Below are 25572 nucleotides of genomic sequence, written 5' to 3'. Positions count from 1 at the left end.
ACAAAGCAAATCTTAACAAATAACTCTTTGTATTCTATCAGATAATAATGGACTAAAACTAGAACTCAATAGCAAAAGAAGCTACAGGAAATATTCAAACATATAAATGGGCATTTTAACTTTTCTAATTGAAAATTTTAGTAAGATAATTGTCTATTCATATGCCATTGTAAGAAAAAATAGATATTTCTTGTACACTTTGTCCCAGTGTTCTTCATTTGTGACACTTTGAAAAACCATAATGTATTTGAAAGGATACTGACACTGATATGGTCCACCCAGCTAAGATGGCAAAGTCATGCCCTGCTGAGAGATAGGATTAGAGTAGAGAATGTTATCAGCATCCTATGGAAAAGCCTGACAGAAAAAACCAGGGCCGTTCCTCTAGCATTGACAGACAAACGCATGACATATCTATGCTTTCTCTCTCCTTTTTTCTCTCCTTAATATCAGTAAAATTAAGCTAATGATCCTCAATTTTAGTTTCTCATTAAAATAATCTGAAGACCTTTAAAAATACCCATACTGGCCTCCATCCCAGATGCACTGAAATAAAAACTCCAGGGTTTTGAAGTACGTCTCATGATAGTGAGAGAGCCAGGGAAGACAGTCAGAGTTGAGAAGTACTGATTGAGACCTTTAAAATAGACAGTAGTGCCTATGTCATAACAAAACCACTACACTAAAGTTATGGAGAAGGAGGAAGAAGATCAAGAGGAAGAAGAGAAAGTGGTAGACTCTCCCACAATCTAAGTCTCTCAAACTAGCTTATTCTACAAGGGGAGAAAGATGAGGCATAAAATGTATATGAAATTTATCCTAAAGCTCATCTGACTTAGCATCAGAAAGTAAGCAGAGCACTATACATCTACCATAGATATCATCAACAGACAGGAGAATTTAAGAGATTACAAGTCAGTCTAAGTAAAATACTTGAGTCATTTGAAATGAACACCTCTTTATTGAGCCTACTAACTGAGATAGTTTCAACCCCACAATAATAATAACAACAGAATATCTATAGTCCTCCCTATGAAGTGGCTTACAATTTTCTACCATCGGAGAACTATCCCATAAGCAGATGCTGCCAATCTGTGTCCTTTGCTCCAAGCACATGAAGTTTTTGCACACCTCAGTGCCCTTGTGTTTACTATTCCTTCTGACTGACAGAATCTTTCTTGAACCTGTGCCCACTGATAATATTCTATTTTCTTTTTTTTAATGTTTATCTCAGAAGACACCTTCTTTCTGGAACTTGCCTGATTAACACATACTGTGTGCCCCTACAGTGCCTCAGTACTTCCATAACTAGTCATGTGTCAGCTGAAAGCTCCCTTGCCTCTTCCACAAGATTGTGTGATCCTGTGACTGACTCTCTGTTTTGCCTATTGTTTTCCACAAGTATAAGAACAATTAAAGTTTTACTTTAATATTTATTTGACTTTAATATTTTCAAATAAGCACAGAGCTAAGGCTGGAAACTGACTTATGATAAAATAGACATATGCATTCCCTTTCTGAACTAATTCTTCCTAAAATAGAAACTGTTTATACATTCAAGAAATATTTCTTTTTTTGCCTATCATATTCTAAGTAGTAAATAACTTCCCCTATTGTGTAGATTAAAAACTCTTTCCTATATATTTTATCCTGAAAATTCAATAATCATTTGCCAAATTGAATACTCATCATGATAATAATAACAGTAGCTGTAATTAATGAGGAATAATTTCGTCCTGAGAAAGTGATAAAACATTATCTCAGTTCATCTTTAAAATGACTTTTTAATAAGATGCCATTAACTTGAGTTCACAGATGAGGAAACCTAAGTCCCACAGTCAATAAATGGCAGAGGTAGGACTGAAATCCAGGTTACTCTGGTGCTGCTGTCCATACTCCAGACCACTAAGCTACACATGAATACTTACAAAAAGGTACCCAGCTATCCCTCGTTAAACACAGGATTGAAAAATAAAATTGTCTTTCTGATTTCCCCCTTTCACACTAAGATTCTAGTCTCAGCTGAATTTAAATGAAAAGACCACTTTGGTATATTGGAAACATAAGCCATTTACAGCCCTTTACAAAATCAGTACAGGAACCTTGCAATATGCTCTTGCCAAAGCCTCACCTTTTTTTCTTTTTTCTTCTTTTTGTTGGTCATGGAGCTTGAACTCTGGGCCTGGGCGCTGTCCCTGAGCTCTTCAGCTCAAGGCAAGTGCTCTACCACTTGAGCCACAGCACCACTTCTGGTTTTCTGATCGTTTATTGGACGTAAGAGTTTCACGGCCTTTCCTTCCTGGACTGGCTTTGAACCACAATTCTCAGATCTCTGCCTCCTGAGTAACTAGGATTACAAGTGTGAGCCACTGGTGCCTGGCTTTCACCATTTTTTTGGGTCGGTTGTGGGGCTTAAACTCTGGGCCTGGGTGCTGTCCCTGAGCTGTACAGCTCAAGGCTAGCACTCTACCACTTGAGCCACAGTGCCACTTCCACTTTTCTGGTGGTTTATTGGAGACAAGAGTCTCACAGACTTTCCTGCCTGGCTGGCTTTGAACTGAGATCTTCAAATCTCAGCCTCCTGAGTAGTTAGGATTACAGGTGTGAGCCACCGGCACCCGGTTTTACCTTTTGTTAAGTGCACTTTTAAGCGTTTAATCTGTGCATTTTTATTTTTTATTATTAATAAGTTTTTTATTGCGAAAATACTGTACAGAGGGGTTACAATTACATGAGCAAGGTAATGAGTACATTTCTTATCAAGTATTGGTGCCTCCTCCTTTGTTTTCCCTTACCTTCCTTGCCCTCCCATCTCCCCCCCCCCAAAGTTAGTTCGTTTTTTGACATAGCATCTTGTACATTTCATTGTTGCAATGGGTCCACCTGTATCCCTATTTAAACAATTTGTTTTGTCCCTTCCCCTCCACAAATTATACCAACATCAAATACAGTGAAAACAGAGGTTATACCGTGGGGAAGGGACATACAAAGCAACAAAAAAATCACCTTATAAATACATTAGAAACAATAGCAAGAAAGAAAAACCATTTGAGTCCTTATCTTGGGGTTCATTTCATCTAACATTATCTTATCTGACCTTTTCTGCTTGTCTCAGACATATACTAGTAATTGCAAAGAAGGGAAACCATGGGACTTATGTTTCTTTGGGCCTGGCTTACTTCACTTAAAATGTTTTTCCAAGTCTTTCCATTTCCTAACAAATAGGGTGATGTCATTCTTTCTGATGAAGGCATAGAATTCCATTGTGTATATACACCACATTTTCTTGATCCATTCATCTACTGAGGGCCATCTGGGTTGGTTCCATATCTTAGCTATGGTAAATAATGCTGCAATAAACATAACTGTGCTGAATGCTGAATGGAGGCAATTTTCTTAAATGCATTTTTATTTTTTAATTTTATTTTATCATTGTTAAGCGCTTGTATCAAAGTTTTCAATTCAACCTGTCAATTTATGAGTGCAATGCATCTTGATTGAATTCCCCCCAACTTCCATCATTCTCCCCATCTCTCCTAACCAACCCCACCTATCCCCTCAAGTTATCTGCTTCAATTTTCACATTTGTACGTTGAATATTATGGCTCCATTCTCCATTTTTATCTACACCCATCCGCTTAACCTCAGTCCCTACCCCTTTTCATACTTCCAGTACCAACTTCCTAGAATTCTTTTTCTTAAGCTTTAAGTTACTTCTAGAAAGGAGTTACACCATTGGAATCCTCCCTTAATATGTCCCACTTTAATTAATGCATTTATGTATATGTACAGATGATTCTGTATATGTTTACATATATGTTTATAAATTAGATCTAGCCTCCATATATGAGAGAAAATTTGTGTCATTTATCTCTCTGGGTCTGACTTAATTCACTTAATATAGATTTTTCCAGGTCCATTAATTTCTCTGAAAATGGTGTTTTCATATTTTATGTTCATATTTCATATTTTTCATATTCCCTGTTGGATAAGCAAAATTTCATTGTGTGTATATATACATATACATAACACATTTTCTTGATCCATTCATCCATTGAAGGGCATCTGGGCTGTTTCCATAACTTGGCTATGGTGAATAGCACAGCAATGAACATGGATATGCAAATGGCAAAGCCTCACTTTTACAGATGAGGAAACTGGTTTCCACAAATAGTGAAAAATGGAGTAACCTAGTTCATGGCAAAGCTAGGATTCTGTGTGATCTTTTCACAAATGGCTTCACCTTGATACATGTGCTTTTTCCCATAAATAATGATGTGCTTACTAAACAGTTAAAAATTGTTGAAAAGGATTGTTTGGCTTTTTTTAATGCAGGTAAGTCTTTCACTGTGATTGTCTGAAATTAACTTCAATAAAGGTTTAAAAAAATCATAAAGATCAATTCCAGAAGCCCCTGTAAATGAGAATGACATTTTCAATTTCTTTTCTACCGCAGCCCTCAAACCTCTTAACAAACATATATGCTGTCTGGTATGAGTTGTATCACCACTCTAGGTGACATGTGACTTGACAACAACCTCAGTGAAAAATTAGTTAAGAGACTTGAGTTGCCTGCAAGCTCTGGGTAAGTCAGCAGTGAGAAGGAACTACCAAAAAACCTAATGTGATCTTATATTGTGTTAAATGAAGCCCAATATCTGCAGGAGAGAAGAAATATCAGAGAAAGGCTTATAAGCTGTTTCAGGCAGAGATACTAATGGCAGCCAGCTTTGGGGCTTGACTTCATATGATCTATAACTTAATTTTTAACAGTTCACTCAAAGTTGAACAAGCTCAGGGGCACTGAATCATGTTAGCAAATTCACTTGCACTCAGTACAGAGACCATAGCCAATTTATTAACAAACCCAGGAGACATAGTAGACTGGACCATTTGTCCAGGCTGTGCTTTCCTAAGTATGAGTCTGCTCTAGAGTGCAACATACAACTAGGAAGACATCTCAAAGAAGAAAAGGATTTGGAAAACCCTATGGGAAACTTTTTCAAAGCCAGGTTAAATGTGTTCCCTAATTGTAGGATTTGTGTCCAAGTAAGGAAGCAGATTCAGTGGCCACTTGCATTCTTTTGTTTTGGAAGTTCTGTCCTCCAAAAAAAGAAAAAAAATCACCCTCCCATCTCTATTAAAAGAAACACAAAGTACATGCCATACAAACACAAACATGCCATACAAACACAAACATGCCATACAACTGAGTAATATACTCTTTCTTAACATCTTTGTGTACAGTGTATGAAGGGAGGGGGAATGAATGTACCAGTACTGGAGCTTAAATTCTCCTTTTAGTTTTTTTTGTTGTTTTGTTTTGTTTTCTTTTTGCTCAAGGCTGTTGCTTTACCACTTCAGACATACCTCCACTTCCAGCTTTTTGTGAGTTAGTTGGAGATAAGAGTCACAGACTTTTCTTTGCAAGCTGGCTTCAAACCATGAGCATCAGATCTCAGACTCCAGAGTAGCTAGAGTGAGCCAACTGTGCCTGGCTTCTTGGCATCATTTTGTCAAAGAGTTAATTTGAACAGCCTTGGACTCTCAATTATTTCATTTGATGTGGCACTGAGCAAGTATGGAGCCTCCTATATTGGAATCTCAGATTTCTCACCCATCAGTTGGGATTAACCTTCATAGTCTTGCCTTCCTATTGGGGGACTAACTCAGTTAAAACATGATAGGACCTTGTCATTTTTGACATAATGTACTCATGAAAAGTATGATTATTTGCAGACATGTCACTCATCTTCTTCAACTCTATGGCTTAGATACTTTGATTTACTCATTCAAAAATATTTATTGATATTATAATGAAACTCCTTACCTTGTATGATTAAAACACAATTTTAAAGGAAAACAAACATTTATTGTGGAACCAGGTAACTTGGGAACAGTTGAGATGGATGGGGAGGGGAGAGGGGTGAAAGGAATGATATTGATCAAGATGCATTTTACTCATAAATTGACATGATAAATTGCAAACCCTTTGTATAGCTACAACATAAAGATAACTTTCAAAAATAACAAAGGGGCCGAGAAGTTGGCTCAGTGGTGGAGTTCTTGTCTCGCATGCACGAGGCCCTGGGTTCGATTTCTCAGCACCTCTTAAGCATAAAAAAGCTGGAAGTAACGCTGTGGCTCAAGTGGAAGAGTGACAGCGCCCAGGCCCAGAGTTCAGCCCCCACGACCAAAAAAAAAAAAACGTAAAAAATTATTTGAGCTCATAGTATATGCTTAAGCATGTGAAAGTTGTTCAGAATACATGAACAAACAAAACAAGAATATCTGCCTTTGTGGCATGCTATTAAGGAATAGACAATAAATAAACAAGTCTACATGAATAAGACAACTTGATATTGTCATAAGTGTTATGAAGGAAATGGATGAAGAATTATGAAGAATGATGCTTTCAGGTTGGGCACCAGTGGCTTCTGCCTACAATCCCAGCTACTCAGGAAGCTGAGATCTGATTTTTGAGATTCAAAGCCAGACTGAGCAAAAAAGTCCATGAGACTCTTAACTCCAATTACCTGGAAAACAGCCAGAAGTGGAGATATGGTTTAAGAGTTAGAACACAGTTGGGCTGGGAAAGTGTCTTAGTGATAGAGTGCTTGGCTAGTATGCATCAAGCCTCGATTTCTCAGTACCACATAAACAGAAAAGGCTGAAAATGGCACTGTGGCTCAAGTGGTGGAGTGAATGCCTTGAGCAAAAGAAGCTCAGGTATAGTGCCCAGGCCCTGAGTTCAAGCCTCAATACTGGCACACACAAAGAAAGAATGCGTGACGTAAGAAAACTTCATTATATTGTGTAACCAGTAAAGAACTCACTGAAAAATTACCATGTAATTAATGAGACCTGTTGCCACAATAGTCAGCTGTTTGACAATGGAGAGAGAAACAGAGAAGACTCAGCACAAGTACAAAGGCCTTGAGGAAGTTGTAGGCTCAGTAAGTCCAATGATCAGAAAGAAGATTTAAGTGGCCTCATCAATAAAGATAAATACTGCTGATGTATGAGACTATGTAGATAAATTTCAAAAAAATTATGAAGGAAAGATTACTACATGAAACAGTACATACTATCTGCTTCTGTTTATATGAAATTCAAGAATCAATTCAACTAAAACAGCACAGAAGTTACTGTGGCACTTGCCACTAGTGTAAGGATCAAGAAATTTAAAACGTGAAGAGGGAACTTTCTGGGGTTTTCTTCTATACTTTGATTTGTTTTAAGTGACAAAATCCATCTGACTGATCACTTAAAGTAGACTCCTTTTACTGTTTCTAATTTATACCTCAATTAGGAAATATGGGAGGAAGAGAGAGGAAGAAACAGAGAGAGGGAGGGAGAGAAGTAAGAGAAGGGAGATGGGAGATAGGGAAGAAGTGGAGGCCAGTGAAAGAAAACAAAGGGCCAGGAGGAAGGGGTTATGAGATAATTCATCCTAACAGATAAGCAGGAGCTAAGTCCAGTGTACCATGATACAAAGTTTGAATTATACTCAAAATGTGATGGAAACCCAGTGAAAGGTTTTGAGCATGAGAGATCATTATATGACTCATGTTTCTAAATGAAATATCTGTCTGCTGTATTGGGAACATTTTGAGAATCAGGTGACACTAAGTATAAGAATACACCGGGTGCAGGTGGCTCACGCCTGTAATCCTAGCTACTCGGGAGGCTGAGACCTGAGGATCGCAGTTCAAAGCCAGCCCAGGGAAGCAAAGTCTGTGAGACTCTTATCTCCAATAAACCACTAGAAAACCGGAAGTGGCACTGTGGCTCAAGCGGTAGAACACTCACCTTTAGCTGAAGAGCTGAGGGACAGCGCTCAGGCCCAGAGTTCAAGCCCCACGACCAACAACAAAAACAAAAAAAGAAGACAAATAGGAATGCTTTGCACTAATTTAAACAAATGATGGTGGCTCAGAATAAAAAGACATAAATGGAGCCTGGGAGCTGGTGGCTCACAGCTGTAATACTAGCTACTCAAGAGCTACTGAGATCTGAGGATTGTGGTTTGAAGCCAGTCTAGGCAGTCAAGTCTGTGAGACTCTTATCTCCAACTAAGTTCCAAAAAGCTTGAAGAAGACCTATTGCTTGAGTTGTAGAGTGCCAGTTGTGAGTTCTGCCTTGAGCAGAAAAAGCCAAGAATCAGTATTAATTTAAGCTCCTGTACTGGCACCAAAAACAAAGTAATGGATAAGTGATACACTTGAGGAGTAGGGCCCTCTGGACTTTCCTATAAACTGATGAGAGGAAAAGGAGAAAAACAGGTAGATTTCTATATATTGGGTCTAAGAAAATTGTAACATATCCATAGATGGAAACAGTAAAGCTGAAACATGTTTACACTTGTGTTATAGTCTTGTTAGGCTTAGGAATTTAAGTGTCCATCAGTTGCAGGTTTATAAGCTATGCTGTAGTGAAATGTGATGCAATGGAGATCATGCACACAGATGTACTGGCTTGATGTTACAGGAGTATGTTTCTGAGTCTGCATTCTTCTCATTTAGAACATAAAACTCCCTATGTTCTAATAAGAATGTACAAAACTAGGTAACATCATTCTACTCACATTAATGTTTCTAGCTCTGGATTCCAACCATTATCCAAGTCACAGGTAAACTCATAATGAATGGATGAGAGAAAGCTGGTGGCCAGACTAAAATGCAGGTTCTAGCAAAAACAGTTGAAGGAATTGTGCCCATTTAGCTCTGAAAGAATTGAAAAACAAATAACTTTTGGGTGTCAGTGGTTTATGCTTATAATCCCAGTTACTCAGGAGGCTGAGATCTGAGGATTGAAGTTGGAAGCCAACCGTAGGCAGAAAAGTCCATGAGACTCTTATATTTAATTAATCACTGAAAAAAGCTGGAAGTGGAGCTAGGCTCAAGAGGTAGAGCACTAATCTTTTTCTTAAATTTTATTGTTAAGGCGATGTACAGAGGAGTTACAGTTTCATACATAAGGTAATTGAGCACACTCCTTTTCAAATATTGTTACTCCTCTCTTATTTTGCTCCCACTTTCCCTCCTCCCAGCCCCAAGTTGTAAAGTTCATTTCCAACATTGGTTCACCCTTTGTCCTTTGTCTCACTATTTTGTTGTTCTCCTTACCTTCCCCAAATCAGATAAAAGTATAAACAAGACACAAGGGTACCAAAATCAAAAACAGTGACAACATGGGATAAACCAAAGGGGAAAAAAAGAAAGAAAAAAACTCACACAGTACATTATAAATAACAACAAAGGAAAACCTCTTGTTTCCATATCTTGTAGTTTATTTTTGATTAGCATCATTTTATATGGTCATATGCACATAGCTATTCAGCTATTGTGATCCTCTGCTGGGACTATCCTAGACATATACTAATTACTACAAATGAAGGAAACCTTGGAGCCTATGTTTCTGTGGATCTGGCTTATTTCACTTAATATGATTTTTTCCAACTCTTTTTCCATTTTCTTACAAATGGGGTGATGTCATTCTTTCTGATAGAAGAATAAGATTTCATTGTGTATCGATCACATTTTCTTGATCCATTCATCTACTGAGGGGAACCAAAGTTGGTTCCGTTTCTTAGCTATGGTAAATAATAGTAGAATATAATTCCTAGCTAGAACAATAAGGCAAGAGGCAAACATAAGTAAAGATAAAATAAAACTCTCCTTCTTTGCAAATGACATGATTCCTGTATTTAATGAAGCCCATAGACTCCACTCCCAAGTTACTTGAGCAGATCTGAAACTTTGGCAAACTAAAGGGTATAAAATTAATGCACAAAGATCAATAGCACTTCTGTATGCCAACAATGAGAAGAGCAAGGCTGAAATCAGGAAAGCAACTCCTAGGAATTACCCAAAGAAATGAAGGAACTCTGATGCAAACTTTGAAAACCTGAAAAGGAAATTAAAGCAGATCTAATGTGACAAAGGCAATACTGCCAAAGGCTATCTACAAATTAAATGCAATACCCATCAATATCCCAACATCATTCTTTAATGAAATAGAAGAGGCAATCCAAAACTTCCTATGGAATAACAAAAGACCCTAAATAGCCAAAACAATACTTAGCAGGAATAGCAACACCAAACTTCAAACTCAATTACAAAGCTGTAGTAATAAAAACATCTTGGTACTGGCATAAGAACAGGCCTGAGGACAAATGGAATAAAATCAAAGACCCAGAAATGAACCTACAGACCTATGGCTACCTAATCTTTGATAAAGGAGCCAAAAAGAAAACAGGAGGTAAGACAGCCTCTTCAACAAATGGTGCTGGCAAAATTGGTTAAACACCTGTAGAAAAATAGTTTAGATCCTTATATATCACACTGCACCAGAATCAACTCCAAATGGATCAAAGACCTCAAGGTAAAAGCAGATACCCTGAAAATATTACAGAAAGGAATTGTAGAAACACTAGGGCTCCTTGGCACAGATCAAAACTTTCTTAATAAAGACCTGAAAACACAACAAATCAAAGAAAGGTTAGATAAATGTGATTGCATTAAACTGCAGAGATTCCACATGACAAAGGACATAGCTAACAAGATAAATAGAAAGCCCACAGATTGGGAGAAGATCATCACTAGCCATACAACAGACAAAGACTTCATATCTAAAATATACTTAGAGCTCAAAAAATTAAATCCCCCAAAAACAAATCCTCAAAGAAACAACCACCCCATTAAAAAGGAAGCTAAAGACTTTAAAGAGAGACTCTTCTGAAGAGGAAATAAAAATGGTGTCAATAGACACATGAAGAAATGCTCAACATTTCTGGCCATAAAAGAAATGCAGAACAAAACAACATTGAGATTCCATCTAACCCCACTTAGAATGGCCATTATCATGAAATCTATTAACAATAGATGCTGGAGAAGATGCAGCCAAAAGGGAACCCTACTACATCATTGGTGGGAGTGTAAATTTGTTCAACCACTCTGGAAAGCAGTATGGAGATTTCTCAAAAGACTAAACATAGGGCTGGGAAGGTGGCTCAGTGGTAAAGTGCTTGCTTTGCATGCATGAGGCCCTGGGTTCAATTCCCCAGCACCACATAAGCAATAAGAAAAAAAAGCCGGAAGTGGCACTGTGGCTCAAGTGGTAGAGCGCTGGCCTTGAGCTGAAGAGCTGAGGGACAGTGCCCAGGCCCAGAGTTCAGGCGCCACGACCGGACCCACCCCCCCCCCAAAAAAAAAAGACTAAACAGAGCAATCCTATGACCCAGCAATCCCACTCCTGCATATTTACACAAGTGACCACAAACAAGGCCATACTAAAGCTACCAATACAACCACCTTCATTAGAGTACTAATCTTGAGCAAAATCGCTCAGGGACAGCACCTAGTCCCTGACTTTAAGCCCCAGACTGGCAAAAAAGAACACATAAGGAATGTCTTCAGACACTTACAGGACAAATAGTTTAGAAGAAAAACTGCATAAAATGTAGAACCCACAAATATTAGGCACAAGGATGACAACATCAGGAAAACATTTGTGTAAAGTCAGATGGATGATCTGAGAGGAGGTGATCTCTCTGAGATGGAAAACATACAAGCACATACTGCCTCAACTTTTTTTTGTCTATCTTGGGGCTTGAACTCTGGACCTGAGCACTGTCCCTCAGCTTTTCAGCTCAAGGCTAGCACTCTGCCACTTGAGCTACAGCGCCACTTCCAGTTTTCTGGTGGTTTATTGGAGATAAAAGTTGCACCGACTTTCCTGCCCAGACTGGCTTTGAATCATGATCCTCAGATGTCAGCCTCCTGAGTAGCTTGGATTACAGGCGTGAGCTACCGGCACCCTGCTTTGCCTCAACTATTGATAGGAGTAAGACTCCAGCACTCTCCCAGTTACTTTTCAGCTTCACAGTGAAGTCTGATGTAATTTCATGACAATGGTATATTTGACATGTATTGAAGCCAAAGTATCTATCTGTTGTTCTCTTCATAATTAGCATTCACAAAGGTTCATCTGCTTTTTAGTCAAATTGTGTATTTTTTTTTCCTCCTGCCTCTTTGGAACCAAGGACTTTTGCTCATTGCTACATTGTCATTTAGCCAATCTCTCAGCTTCCTGAAATCCTAAAAGAGCACGTGAAGTCTTTCAAGGCCCCAGTGCCCACATACACCCTGTGAAACACCCCTTCTCAACTAGTAGCAAACCAACTACTGCCCAGCTATAACCTGATGAGACACATCCTTCTTTGCTCTTGTTTGTTACTCTTGAATTCCCTCAAGCTCTACTCCAGCTCTTTCTTCTTCTGTCCTCTCTTTCTCTCTGTTTTGTCCCAGAATTTCTGCCACACTTTACTACTATTCTTTTTGTGTGTGTGTCAGTTGTGGGACTTGAACTCAAGGCCATGTGCTGTCCCTAAGCCTCTTTATGCCCAAGCCTCCAGTTTTTGAGTGATTAATTGGATGTAAGAGCCTCACAGGGACTTTTCTGCCCCAGGCTGACTTCAAACTTCAATCCTCAGATCTTAGCCTCCTAAGTAGCTGTAGGATTATAGGCTTGAACCACTGGTGCCTGGCTTTACTACTATTCTTATGGCTTCAATTAGGTGTTCTTCTGAACATGGTTTATGAGCTCCTCAATGTTAGCCACAAAGTGATTATAACCCCTCAGTGATCCTGTTTCACATCTGGTATTTTCTATTTTCCTTACCAAATTCTGAGTTAAAGTCTTCTTCAGAACCAGAGCCCTTTGTGTCATCTGGCACCAAGTTCCTCTGACATCTAGTACTACTACATTCTCCCAGCAGCCACAACCATCTATTATTTTTTTATTCATTCAACCAGGTTACATTCCAGTAAGTGGAGGCAGGAAATAAAAAGAAAATGTCAGGGTCTGGAGTGTGGCTCAGTGGTAGAGCATGTGCTTGTCATGTGCAAGGACCTGGTTGAAGTTCCAGCATCCATATAAATAAATAAAACAAGCCAGGCACTGGTGCCTCAATACTGAAATCCTTGCTACGCAGGAGAAGATATGATGATCGAGGTTTGAAGCCAGCCCAGGAAGGCAAGTCTTTCAGACTCATCTCCAATTAACCACTAAAATGTTGGAACTAGAGCAGTGGCTCAAATGGTAGAATGCTGGCCTTGAGCACAAAAGCTCAGACACAGTATCCAGGACCTGACTTCAAGCCTCAGAAACCAGCACATATGAGCACACACACACACACACACACACACACACACACACACACACAAGCTGAAACGGGATATGAAGTTTCAGTTAGACTACCGTATTGTAGTGATGTAGAATACTACATGGTGACCACACTTAATAATAATATATTATATATTTCAAATTGCTAGAACATCATGTTGAGCAAGGTAATATAAGCTAAAAAAGACAAATATTGTATGTTTTTGTTCATATGTGGGTGCTATACCTAAAAGATGTATATATTCACAAACATATACACGCAGACACACAGAAACACAAACAGACACACAGAAACACAAACACACATATACACAGCTATCACATTTAACTTCTACCTAGGAGACTAATAGAATGAGGGCATGAATAGTGGGAAAAAGAATGATCTCATGCATTGCAACTATATATAAAGATGGCATAAGGAATCTCAATGAAACTTGTTGATCAATAGAAGGTTGGGAGATGGGAAGGAGAAAGCAATAATATTATTCTCAGAAAACAAGATATAGTCATGACTGAAATATCATAGTTAAACTCCTTGGTACAATTAGTACACATTTTAAAAATGAATGACAGGAAAGAAAAACAGGATTGGATTGGGGGATGTATAGAGGTGGGAGTGGAGAGAGCTCACATGAGAGCAATTGAGGATGAATACAGTCATAGTCAAAGTGGTTTACCTACATGTATGAAAATAGAGCAATGAAACTTTAAAATAGCATTAAGAAGGAGGAATAAATGAGAGTAATGGAGGGGGTGACATTGACTATGGTACATTGTTTTCATGTATGGAAACATTACAATGAAATCCCTCTTGTAAAATAATACAGATTGAAATAGATTTTTAGCGTTCTCTCTGCAAAAATAAGTTGGTAAAGTGATAGACATGTTAATTAGCTTTATTAGTCTTTTGAAATGTATACATTTTCAACTATATAGATCAAAATATCAAATTATGCTCTGAAAATATATAGAATACCTGTCAAATAAAATCCAAGTGAATAATTATGAATATGATATAATGATAGGGGTTATAAAGAAACCAAAAGATAAAACAAGAGAGAATAAGCAAAAGATGGCTATTATTAGTAGGATACTTAGGAAAGACTTCTTTGAGGCAATGACATCTCCAAAAACTGAATGAATTAGAAGAGAAACAAGGAAATAACAAGGGAAACACATTTGGGAATGGAAAACAGGAAATCCAAAGGCCCTGAAGATGTTACTTATTTGCCATGTCCTATAAATAGCAAAGAGATCAGTATGGCTGGAGTGGAATAAGTTGAGGGAATGAGTAACAGCAGATAAGAAGATAGGAGATAAGCTCTTAAAGGCCTTAGGAGCTACTATACAGACTTAGCTTTTATTTTGAGAGAGAGTTTTGACCTGGTGACTAACTTGGTCTGTTGGAATTACTAGAAAAGATATGTGCTTTCACAATAAAAAAAAAGATTTGTGCTGGCAGCTTCTACATGGCAAAGAACATAGCTAGCAAGATCAATAGAAAGTCCATGGATTGGGAGAAGAGCTTCACTAGCCAAACAACAGACAAGGGCCTCATATCTAAAATATACTTAGAACTCAAAAAATCAAATACCCCAATAACAAATCCTCAAAGAAACAACTGCTCAATTAATAAGTGGGCTAAAGACTTAAAGAGAAACTTCTCTCAACAGGAAATAAGAATGGCCAATAGACACATGAAGAAGTGCTCAACTTCTCTAGCCATAAAAGAAATGCATATTAAAACAACAAGGAGATTCCACCTCACCCCTGTTAGAATGGCTATAATCAAGAAATCTAATAACAACAGATGTTGGAGGGGATGTGGCCAAAAGGGAACCCTACTGCATTGGTGGCAATGTAAACTTGTTCAACTACTTTGGAAAGCAGTATGGAGATTCCTCAAAAGACTCCACATAGAGCTTCCCTATAACCCAGCAATCCCACTTTTGGGCATTTACCCAAACAATCACAAACAAGGCTATACTAAAGCTACCAGCACAAGTATGTTTACTGCAGCATCATTTACCATAGCTAAGCTATGGAACCAACCCAGATGCCCCTCAGTAGATGAATGGATCAAGAAAATGTGATATATATGCATATATATATATATATATATATATATATATATATATATATATATATATATATATACATATGTGAATTCTATGCCTCCATCAGAAAGAATGACATTGCCCCATTTATTAGGAAATGGAAAGACTTGGAAAAAAATATATTAAGTGAAGTAAGCCAGGCCCCCAAAAATAGGTCCCATGGTTTCCCTTATTTGCAATAACTATTATATATCTAGGACAAGCAGAAATGTTCAAAAGCTATGTACATATTGAAGGGTCCCACACATCCATCCCAGGGGACCATGTAGAGGCAGGCAGGCACAGGAGAAAGATTATTATAAGGTTTATTAGAGGAGCCACATTTCCCCCAAGAGGGAGCACATGGTACCCTTCACTATCCAGGTAGCAGCAGAGTCTGGGGGTAGGAAGTGAGGTGGATGGGAGTTCAGGTGGGTGTGGGTGGAGAGAGGGAGGGGCCAGCTGTAGGGCAGGAACTCCAGACATGGGAGGGGCTCAGGTCTGGGTGGAGCTGAGGACCAAAGGTGAACAATAACATCCCTGGCTCTGTTGTTTAATAAAAATAGGGGGTACCAGGCTAGGGGGGGGCATAGGCAGGGGTTCTTTCTTCTGGAGCTATTTCCTGCTGTAAAGGGGCAAAGTAGTCAGGAGTCCCAGTTTCGTTGCTTGACAGTGCTTGGTAAAGGTCCTCCTTTTTCTCTGACAATAGTTATCTAAAATGTAAGACACAATTAATAAAAGGCAACAGATTGTTGTTAGTACACCAAGAGAGGAATATGCCATGGAGAGATTGATTTCCAGAAGGGGTTATCAAAGATCTGAAGTTGTCTTTACTGTCTCAGACTGGAGACATAACATGATACCTGACTCCTGGCATTCTGGAGGAGAGGGAGTAAGACTTTTCCTGCTTTAGGATCACAGTAACCTGAGGAGGGGGGTAGCAGAAATATTTAAACGTACCAGAGACAACGGGTGTCTTGGGCTCTTTTGGCTACTTCCTGCTAGCCTGGGGGCATCAAGGAATCACTGGAGCTGGGGTCTTAAGGATCTGAGTCTGTGCTGGGCAAGACAGGGCAGTGTAACTGATGTCTCCAATTGCCTGTGGGAACAGGATGGCCTTGACGTTTTCCCGTGGTACCTGGGTGGGGGAAACTTTTGGGAAGATCAGGCAAAAAGCTTACAAGGTGACAAGGTCAGTTAGCATGAATGCCATAGGAGAACACACATTGGCCATGGGCCAGAAAAGTTCCATTTGGAGTATAAGCCCAGTTGGGCCCCATTACAGGGAAGGAGGAATAACTGGACTCAGGGCAGGAAGGAAAGAAGGAAGGAAGGAAGAGGGTGTCTAGGGTCTTTTTGGGCAAGTGGGTAGGGGAGAGCATAATGGACAGGTTGGGAGTACCAGTCAGAAGCTACTATAAATACAAATAGCAGGTAACCACGTCAAGACTGTTAACTTCCTGTCCAGTTAGAAGGTAGACAAGTATGGACATTAGGTGGGCAAACAACTATTTCTCTTGATCTCCCATCTCTGATTACTTTTGAAAGGGCAAACATAAAGTGACTCTAGTTAGGATATCATCTCCTCTTGCTCTGTCCCATGGTTTTCTATTGTCAGGAATGACTTTGTCCTGACAGGTATGTCAGTGTCCATTGCTGGGATAGCTTGTCCCAGTTGGCATTTACGGTTTGGACTCAAGGCCTGGGCACTGTCCCTGAGCACTTTTGCTTGAGGCTAATGCTCTACCACAATGCCACTTTTAGCCTTCAGCTGGATACTTAGAGGTGACTCTCGAGCCATGCATCCAGACTGGCTCTGTGCTGATTAGCTGGGATATGGAGTTTTAGAGGGATTCTTTGTGCCCAGGATGGCTTTGAACTGTGTCAAAAGGAGTCTTTGTTACAAAATCCCTTTTTATTTCCAATTAAGGCAACAAAGAGATCAATGAGATAGAGGTTCCCTATAACTTGTTAACAATTGACTAACAATTACTTGTCAGAGTTTTTTTTTTTAATAAAACCCTGTAGATGTTTTTAACCTGTGACTGATTGGTACTCTAAGTACTGTCCACTGCCACTGGGAAGCCTGTTTAAAGTGGCTTATATACAGCATATAACCTTTAACAAATGTACAAACATTTTCTTGGGCTACAGCAGCGTAGCCTGTTTAACACCTGGTTTATAAAAGCATTTTCTGGCTGGCAGAGGAACCTGATTTCTAGTGGCTCCAACAATGCCTACCTGTGTAGGCCTTTAGACAGATCTCAATAGGGACATAATCTCAGCTCTACAGCTTTTTTTAAATAGATTAATTTATGTGGTTGGTGCCAGATCAAAAATTACTGCCAATTAGGACTTTGAGTAGATACAGGGGGTTTGGGATTTAAATATTTTTACATTTTACAAACTTAGCTTTTACTGCCTACAATCACAGATGCTGGCAAGTTTTGCCCAGTTAGACCAACATGGGTGTTAGGCATGTTTACAAACTATCTTTCCATGACCTCCTGGCTTTGATCAATTTTTGGAGGGCCAACCTCAAGAAACTCAGGATCTGACACCATTTTTGGTGGGGTCCCCGGAGTGCTTTTTTCCATGCTGGGATAAATGCACCCTTGGCATTTTCCTTCGTCAGTCTCTGGGCTTGAACTCAGGGTTTGAGTGCTGTCCCTCAGCTCTCCAACTGTCTCAGCCACTGTGAGCTCCAAAGCAACTAGGCTTTTGAGCACTCTGCTGGCAGATTAGAGATGACAATCTCACAGGGACCTTTCTCCTCCCGGGCTGGCTTCGAACTGCAGTTTTCAGATCAACGAGTTTTTACAAACAGCCACTTTTACTTCAATTAAAAACAACAAAGATGGACATTGGAAGTAGTTTCATAAGCATGGTCTTAACTGGAACTTACTAAGTTACATTTGACAAACGTCCTTACTTTTACTGTGGGTCTGTTGGAAACTGTTACAGAAATCTATAAGGGCAAACTGGAATAATCCTAATTTATCTTTTTTACCTTGAAATAAACTTTTAGGAGAATTTTATCTTTTAAACTTTTTTTTTTGGTCTGGGAGGCCAGCCGCTCCCCACAACTGGCCACTTTTTTCCCCTGTAGTCTGAGTTACCTTTAGGAAATTAGCAGTTTTTCTTAATGTACTAGCTCTGTAGCATCTCTTTTCCTTTAGAAATACATCCAATGGTAAAATAGCATAGAAGTCAACTTATATCCTTTGCTCATACACCCCTTATGGTCTAACTTGTGGGTATTAGCATTATTATTATTCTTTACCCCAAATCAGCAGGATTTTAGTCATGTGTGATGGATCAAGTCTATCAAGGTCTGGGCAAGGTTGTGGCATCTCCTAACGTGTATGTACTGTCACACCTCCTGTTGGTTATCTGCAAACTTCTATATGTATTGGTTAAAGACCTGATTTACACTGGCTTTTGCAGGATGGTGCCACTGGTTTAGGCAGCTGTGACAACTTTGTTTTGTTTCCTGGGCATTTCTCATTCACAGGAGCACACTGCATCTTGAGTTACTCTAGTCCCTTGATTTTAAAGGGAGTTGATCAGTGAACAGGGGAGAAAACAAAGAATTAAACCCTTAGCCTTAGTTTACTAGTCATGGTCAGAGGTACAATATTTAACTCTTCTCATAGATGGACATAAGGAATGATATAAATCACAGCCAACTTAATTACCAATCATCTTTTCTAACTCCTTTCCCAGGGCCTTTTAAAACTCCCTGTTTTATCTTTGGCTTATAGTCAGATCACAAAGTTTTGAAACAATTTAGATTAAATCACAGCTTACTAAGCAGAATAATGGTTAACCTTGAAACCATAACCATTTTCATATAGGCAAATAGACACACAGACATGTTTGTGCACAGGTTATAGTGCGCACTAAGATTTTAAAATTGGCCTTTTACAGTTTTGGAATTTTAGCGGTATTACTTTGCCTAATTATGATAGAACCACATGGTCAGTTTAAAATACAAAATTTTGCCAACAACAAGAAACTTTTGGTGAACAGGAGACAAGACACAGACACATGTCATAGCATAATGGCACTGCTGGTCAGGGGGAGGGGGGAGGATCACAGAATCAAGTTGAGTCAGCATGAAACAGCAGCCGAATTACCACAATGCCAAGATGGCGCATCTACCACATGCTCAATGCTAGAGAGAAGATTTAACAGAATTTAATAATCTCCATACTTACCAAGAACTGAAAACCTTTTATCTAAAGTGTTTTTCAAAATTAATATTTTTTTTACATTTTTGGTAATATCCAAACTTGTTGACCTTTTGGGGGGGAATTTAAACGTAAACTCATCCATTTTTTATCTCAACAAGTATAAACAAGCTATTGCTGAGTTACATTCTTCCAGGGCTTTACCAAGGCATTTAGCATATCAAATACTTGTATGGAAGAGTGCTGGGTGGGGATTCCCTGGGGCTCAAATTTGACCAACTTTGACCTACCTTGTACTCTACTCTAGTTTGGTCACATTTGTTTACTTATCAATTGACCTTTGAATACCTTTAGTTGAAAGAAGGGAGAGGGAAAGGGAGAGGGGGAGAGAGAGAGAGAGACAGAGAGAGAGAGACCAAAAACCAACCCCTTCCAGTGAGAAACATCATCATGTTTTCTCCACGGGGGGCCCTTGGCCATGGTAGGCCCTAGTGGGTGAATTCTGGGCACTTGGACAAGATTTCGGTCAGACAGCGGGGTTGTGGCTCAGTTAGCCCACAAAGGCCCAGGTAGCCTTACAGACAGAAATACAGAAATTAGAAACCCAGAACTCTGTACTGACCTGGGGGGTAGGACTTAATTAGCAGTGTTGGGTGGGCAGCAGGTAGAGCGTTCCCTCAGGAGAAAGTTACCTTGGTGGTCCTCTGGTAACAGAAGTAGAGGGTCTCAGAATAGGTCCCGAGGTAGCTGGTCAGACCCCCATCTGAAGTTGAGGGAGGAGCAAATCCACCAGGGAGCCTATCCCTGCAAGAGCCACCACAAATGAAGGGTCCCACACATCCATCCCAGGGGACCACGCAGAGGCAGGCAGGCAAAGGAGAAAGATTATTATAAGGTTTACTTATTAGAGGAGCCACATTTCCCACAAGAGGGAGAACATGGCACCTGTCCCTATCCAGGGAGCAGGAAAGTCTGGAGGGACAAAGTGAGGTAGATAAGATTTCAGGTGTGTCTGGGTGGAGAGAGGGAGGGGCCAGCTGTTTGGTGGTAACTCCAGGGATGGGAGGGGCTCAGGTCTGGGTGGAGCTGAGGACCAAATGTGAGAATAATACTAACACATATGACAGTATAAGATGATGCTATGCGAAATGAACCCCAAGATAGGGACACAAGATGTTTTATCTTTCTTGCTGTTCTTTTTAATGTACTTATAATGTACTATGTGATTTTTTATTTCTCTCTTTTATGTTCTTCCCCCATGGTATAACCCCTGTTTTCACTGTATTTGATTCCAGTGCCCCAAATCTTGTATATACATTTTTCTAATATGTGGAGGGGAAGGGAAATAACAAAATGATGAAACAAGAATACAAGTTGACCTATTATAATAATGAGATGTACAAGATACCATGTTGAAAATGAACTTTTCAACTTCAGGATAAGGAGGGAAGAGTTGGGAAGGTGAGGAGGGAAGGGATGGTAGGGGAAAAACAAAGGAGGAGGTAACAATGCTCGATAGGAAATGTACTCATTATCTTACTCATGTAACTGTAACCCCTCTGTACAGTATCTTTACAATAAAAAATGCATACAAAAAAGAATTATAAAAAATTTAAAAAGAAAAGACTTCTGCTGGTTTAATCAATGATAAAGACAAGGGTGATAGTTACAGGACTAATGAAGTAGCCTAAGGAAAAAATGATAGTGGTATAGAATAGGGTATTATTATTAGAGATAGTTGGATTCTACATGTTATGTTGTGTTGTATTTTTGTTTGGTTTGGCTTTTGGTTACTGGGGTTGGAACCGAGATCCTTGCACAAACTAGGCATGTTCTCTATCATTCAGCAGCATTCTCAGCCTTTTTATTTTGTAGTGTCTCATTTCAAGACAGGGTCTTACCATGTAGTACAGGCTGATTTCAAACATCATCCTCTTGGCTCCCAGTGCTAGGATTACAGGATTACATTACCACTCCCAGATAGTGCATGTAGTTTGAAAAGAAAATGTTATCCGAAGCCCAATGGTCATGAATAGAGGAAAAGCCATCCCTAGGAATTGGGAGATTATGAATATAGGGTTTTTATTTTACTACACCAAAGGTTGTTGTATAACTGGCTAGGATTTTTTTTTTGCTAGAATTTAAGGGTATAGAGCAAAGGAGATTTACAAATCCCATTTAGCACTTTATTCATTGGTGTACATTCTTGTTATCACTTCTTGCATCTCTGAACATCATCCTACACTGATGCAAAGTTAGGCATCTAATCTCATGAAGATTAGATATCTAATAAACATCCTCCCCTATCTGTGGAAGAAAGAAGGTAACAGATTTTTGCTAGGGTAGTAGAAAAGTACCATGACCAATACCAGTGACTACCTGCAAAGTTAGACCCTGCCTGCCCTGCCTGCAGCTATAAGGATTCAAGACTAAGGCTCTTGCCCCTTAGGTTTACTTCTTGTCCATACAACCTATTATTTGCCTAGGTATCTAGTACATCTAATGGAACTGTGCTAAAAAATAGTGTCTTGCCAGGAGTTTTTCAAGGTGCCTATTATATGCAGAGCACATGAACTACTCATACCAGCAACTTCATGCTGAGACAGAGACAGAATGTATGCTTGACAGGAGAAAAATACATCATTTTAACAACTAAAAAATAATGTGTAGGTGGACAATAGTGGCCACTGAGCCCTGATGACAGGAGAATGGGATGGGGCCTAGCTTAATGAATTGTCAGATTAAGAGTTGTTATGTGTAACAGAGCCTGTGACCATATCTCGAAAATGAGATACAGTGGCATAGACAAAACACTTGAACAATACAGAAGCTAATTGAATTTTGTTTTGGTGAGTCAGAAGGCATTTGAGGTCTTGTAGAGTCTCCGGCTTTTGTTGTGATGAACATTAGCTTATGGGGACACAGAACTGCAGGGAAAGTTTCATTCAGTTTTATTTTGGCAGATGCTTTTTTCGATAGCAGGCACTGAGCTAGCCAACTAACAGCAAGGGCACAAAAAAGAGAAGTAGATTGTAATCTTGTACTTCAGAAAGCTCACCATTTAACCAAGTACACAGAAAAAGTCTGGTTTAGCTATGCGAAGAACAATGTCAGGGATTTAAGGTTTCCAAGTTAGGGTAGGATATCTCTAGGTGAAATTTCTATAAGCACTTTAGATGAGAGATCTGGTATGGACAAAGGCCACAGATGTAGGAAACAATGGGATATATTGAGGGAGCATATTGACTCACCAACTACAGATTTGTTCCCAAGAGTAGGGTATGGTAGACATAGGAAAATAAGACTAAAATAGTCTGGGCTCAGTAAGGGACAGGCAAGAATGGACATTTTAAAAGCATCAGCTCTCAGTACCCCCATCATGCTGGGCTAAGGACTTGGACAGGGCAGGAGTGAATTATGTAAAGATTATAAGCAGGTAAATGACTATGCTTTTAAAAAAAGATCTCTGAAAGCTTCATGTGGATATAAAAAGGAGAGACTTAAAAGCAAAAAAAAAAATCTGGTGACAGACTATTGCAGTTTTCTAAGGAAGCAATGGCTGGGTGCTCATTCTCATACCTAATTTTTCTAAACCATTGGTACTAGGTTTCGTCTGTATATTCCCAACCTTTTCCATTCTGCTTTGTATCCTTAAAAGCTGACCTCTATGGATCACATCCCCCAGGCTTCCTTGCTCTCTATTTTCTAGTTGTTTTCACTCTAGAAGACATATCAACCAGGGGTTGGAGAATAAGAAAAGAAAGTAAACATCAAAATCCATTCTGCCCCACTGTAGTTCTACAGTTACCACATTATCCTCTCAACAGCTGTAGGTGTTGTTGAGCAGCTCCCTTCTGCAATTAACAACCATTTTTTTGCCTTGTTCCTTCAGGCCTACAGCTGGTAAACTGGATGTTTCCCCATCACTTTTCATTCCATGACTCACATATCTAGCCACAGCTCTGATTAGATTCTTTACAAAATTTCCAACATTCCTTCTTGCCTCCTGCCAGCTCTTTGGCATACATTCATTATCTTTTGGACTTGTAACTTCATTATTAATAATCCTCTCAGATTGCACAGCATAGTAGTGATTATAAACCACTTTCAGATTCCTATCTGCATTTATTTGTACACAAAACCCTAGATGATTCATCAAAATGTGAATAAGATCAGATTACTTTCCTGCTCAAACACCCCTCAATAGCCCCATTACATTTATGTGTGTGGGCATGTTAGTACTGGGGCTTGAACTCGGGGCCTAGGCACTACCCCTTAGTAATTTTGCTCAATGCTGGAGCTGTACCACTTGAGCCACAGCTCCACTTCTGGCTGTGGTTACTTAGAGAAAGTCTCATGTGCTTTCCTATCTGGGCTGGCTTAGAACTTTGTTCCTGAGATCTCAGCCTCTTGAGTAGGTAGAATTACAGTCATGAACCACTAGAGCTTGGCAATATTCCCATTACACTCACACTCAATCTTAAAATATTGTCAGCCTCCAGAAGACTGCTGTAGTTCCCCATACTTCTGTGGTTACATCTCCTTCTGCTCAATGTGCTATATACCATTGAAGTCCAATACTCAAGGACCATCATAAACACATTTGTTGACATGAATGTATTTATTTCCATAACTTATAAGGAAGTAGGCACAGTAAAAGAAAGATGGGCCATAGTATATTTAAGGCGGAAGTTAATCATAGGATATCTTGGCAAGATTACTCGTATTAGCAACTTCAGTGGTTTGCTAAAATAGTGATCTTCATTTTAGGACATGTGTGAGTATGCAAAGCGAGACTCAGTTTGTAGTCTTCTGAGCAACATACAAGTATGAATAAGCTTGTGTCAAGAGTTTCACCTTCCATACTGAGTGATGATGGTTTGATATGTTATCTGTGTAGTCAGTCACAGCACAGTTTTGCATTTGTGGTTCCTGTATCACATCTTTTTTATAGTCCTATTTAATTAATTTATTTTTGGTCATACTTCCAAGGTGGGATAACGGGATAGAATTCAAATCTTTTGATATCTACTATGATTTCTACTTCATTACAGCCTATTGTCTCCCCATCCTGTATTTTCTTTTTTAAATTTTATTTTATTTTATTATAAAGGTGATGTACAGAGGGGTTACAGTTACATAAGTAAGATAATGAGTATATTTTTTGTCTAACAGTGTTACTTCCTCTCTCATTTTCTCCCACTTTCCCTCCCAACCCCTGACTCCTTTCCCTCCCAAGCTGTAAAGCTGTATCAGTTCTTAAGCTTTGTTAGCCTCTGTTCCTGTTCTTTTAATAAACTAAGTATATATTTGCTTTTGCTTAGAGTGCTTTTGACCTAAATCTTCCTGTGTTTCTTCCATTTTGACTGATCAGTTATCTGGTTCAAATGCTACCTCCCTAGAAATTCTTTCCCTAACTATCCTAAATGAAAGACCAACTACTCTTCTTCCATTCCTCTCCTCCCTATTCCTTTATTCTTACATATTTATAAGGTACTCTTACTCTTTAAAAAATACATTTTAATTACTTTTAAGTAGTTGTACAAAGAACTTGCACTCCACAAAACAGTTTATGAATACAATGAACTTACCACTATACAACATAAAATATACATACATATATAATATATAATCATGAATATCTTTTATATATAAGATATATCATACATATACATTCTATATATGACAAATTATATACCCCATTATACAGAAGAGAAAATTGAGGCTCAATTTGTGGAAATCACTCACTTTTCCCCCATAACATAACAGTGATATTAACAATCAACTCCCAAGTTCAAGAACCCTTGACACAGGGCTGGGAAGATGGCTCAGTGTTAGAGCTCTTGCCTTGCATGCATGAGGCCCTGGGTTCGATTCCTCAGCACCACATAAGAGAAAAGAAAAAAGCTGGAAGTGGTGCTGTGGCTCAAGTGGTAGAGCACTAGCCTTGAGCTGAAGAGCTGAGGGACAGCGCCCAGGCCCAGAGTTCAGGTCCCACAACCAGACCCCTCCCCCCCCAAAAAAAGAACCCTTGACACGATACTACATTGTTTATTTGACTAAATCTGGGGAGATACTGGGCAGAAATAACAGAA

General features: G+C 39.2%; 1 pseudogene; it reads right to left on the bottom strand.

Annotated features, from left to right (window-relative positions):
• The window catches only part of LOC138839841 (serine/threonine-protein kinase 31-like), a 62447-nt pseudogene that overhangs the window by 21313 nt on the left and 15562 nt on the right, over positions 1-25572 (bottom strand).

Source organism: Dipodomys merriami, unplaced genomic scaffold (genome assembly GCF_024711535.1).
Source record: "Dipodomys merriami isolate MVZ:Mamm:240054 unplaced genomic scaffold, mDipMer1.0.p SCAF_3, whole genome shotgun sequence".
Lineage (NCBI taxonomy): Eukaryota > Metazoa > Chordata > Mammalia > Rodentia > Heteromyidae > Dipodomys > Dipodomys merriami.
The sequence above is the reverse complement of the archived record's forward strand: the minus strand, read 5'-3'. Positions and strand labels throughout refer to the sequence as shown.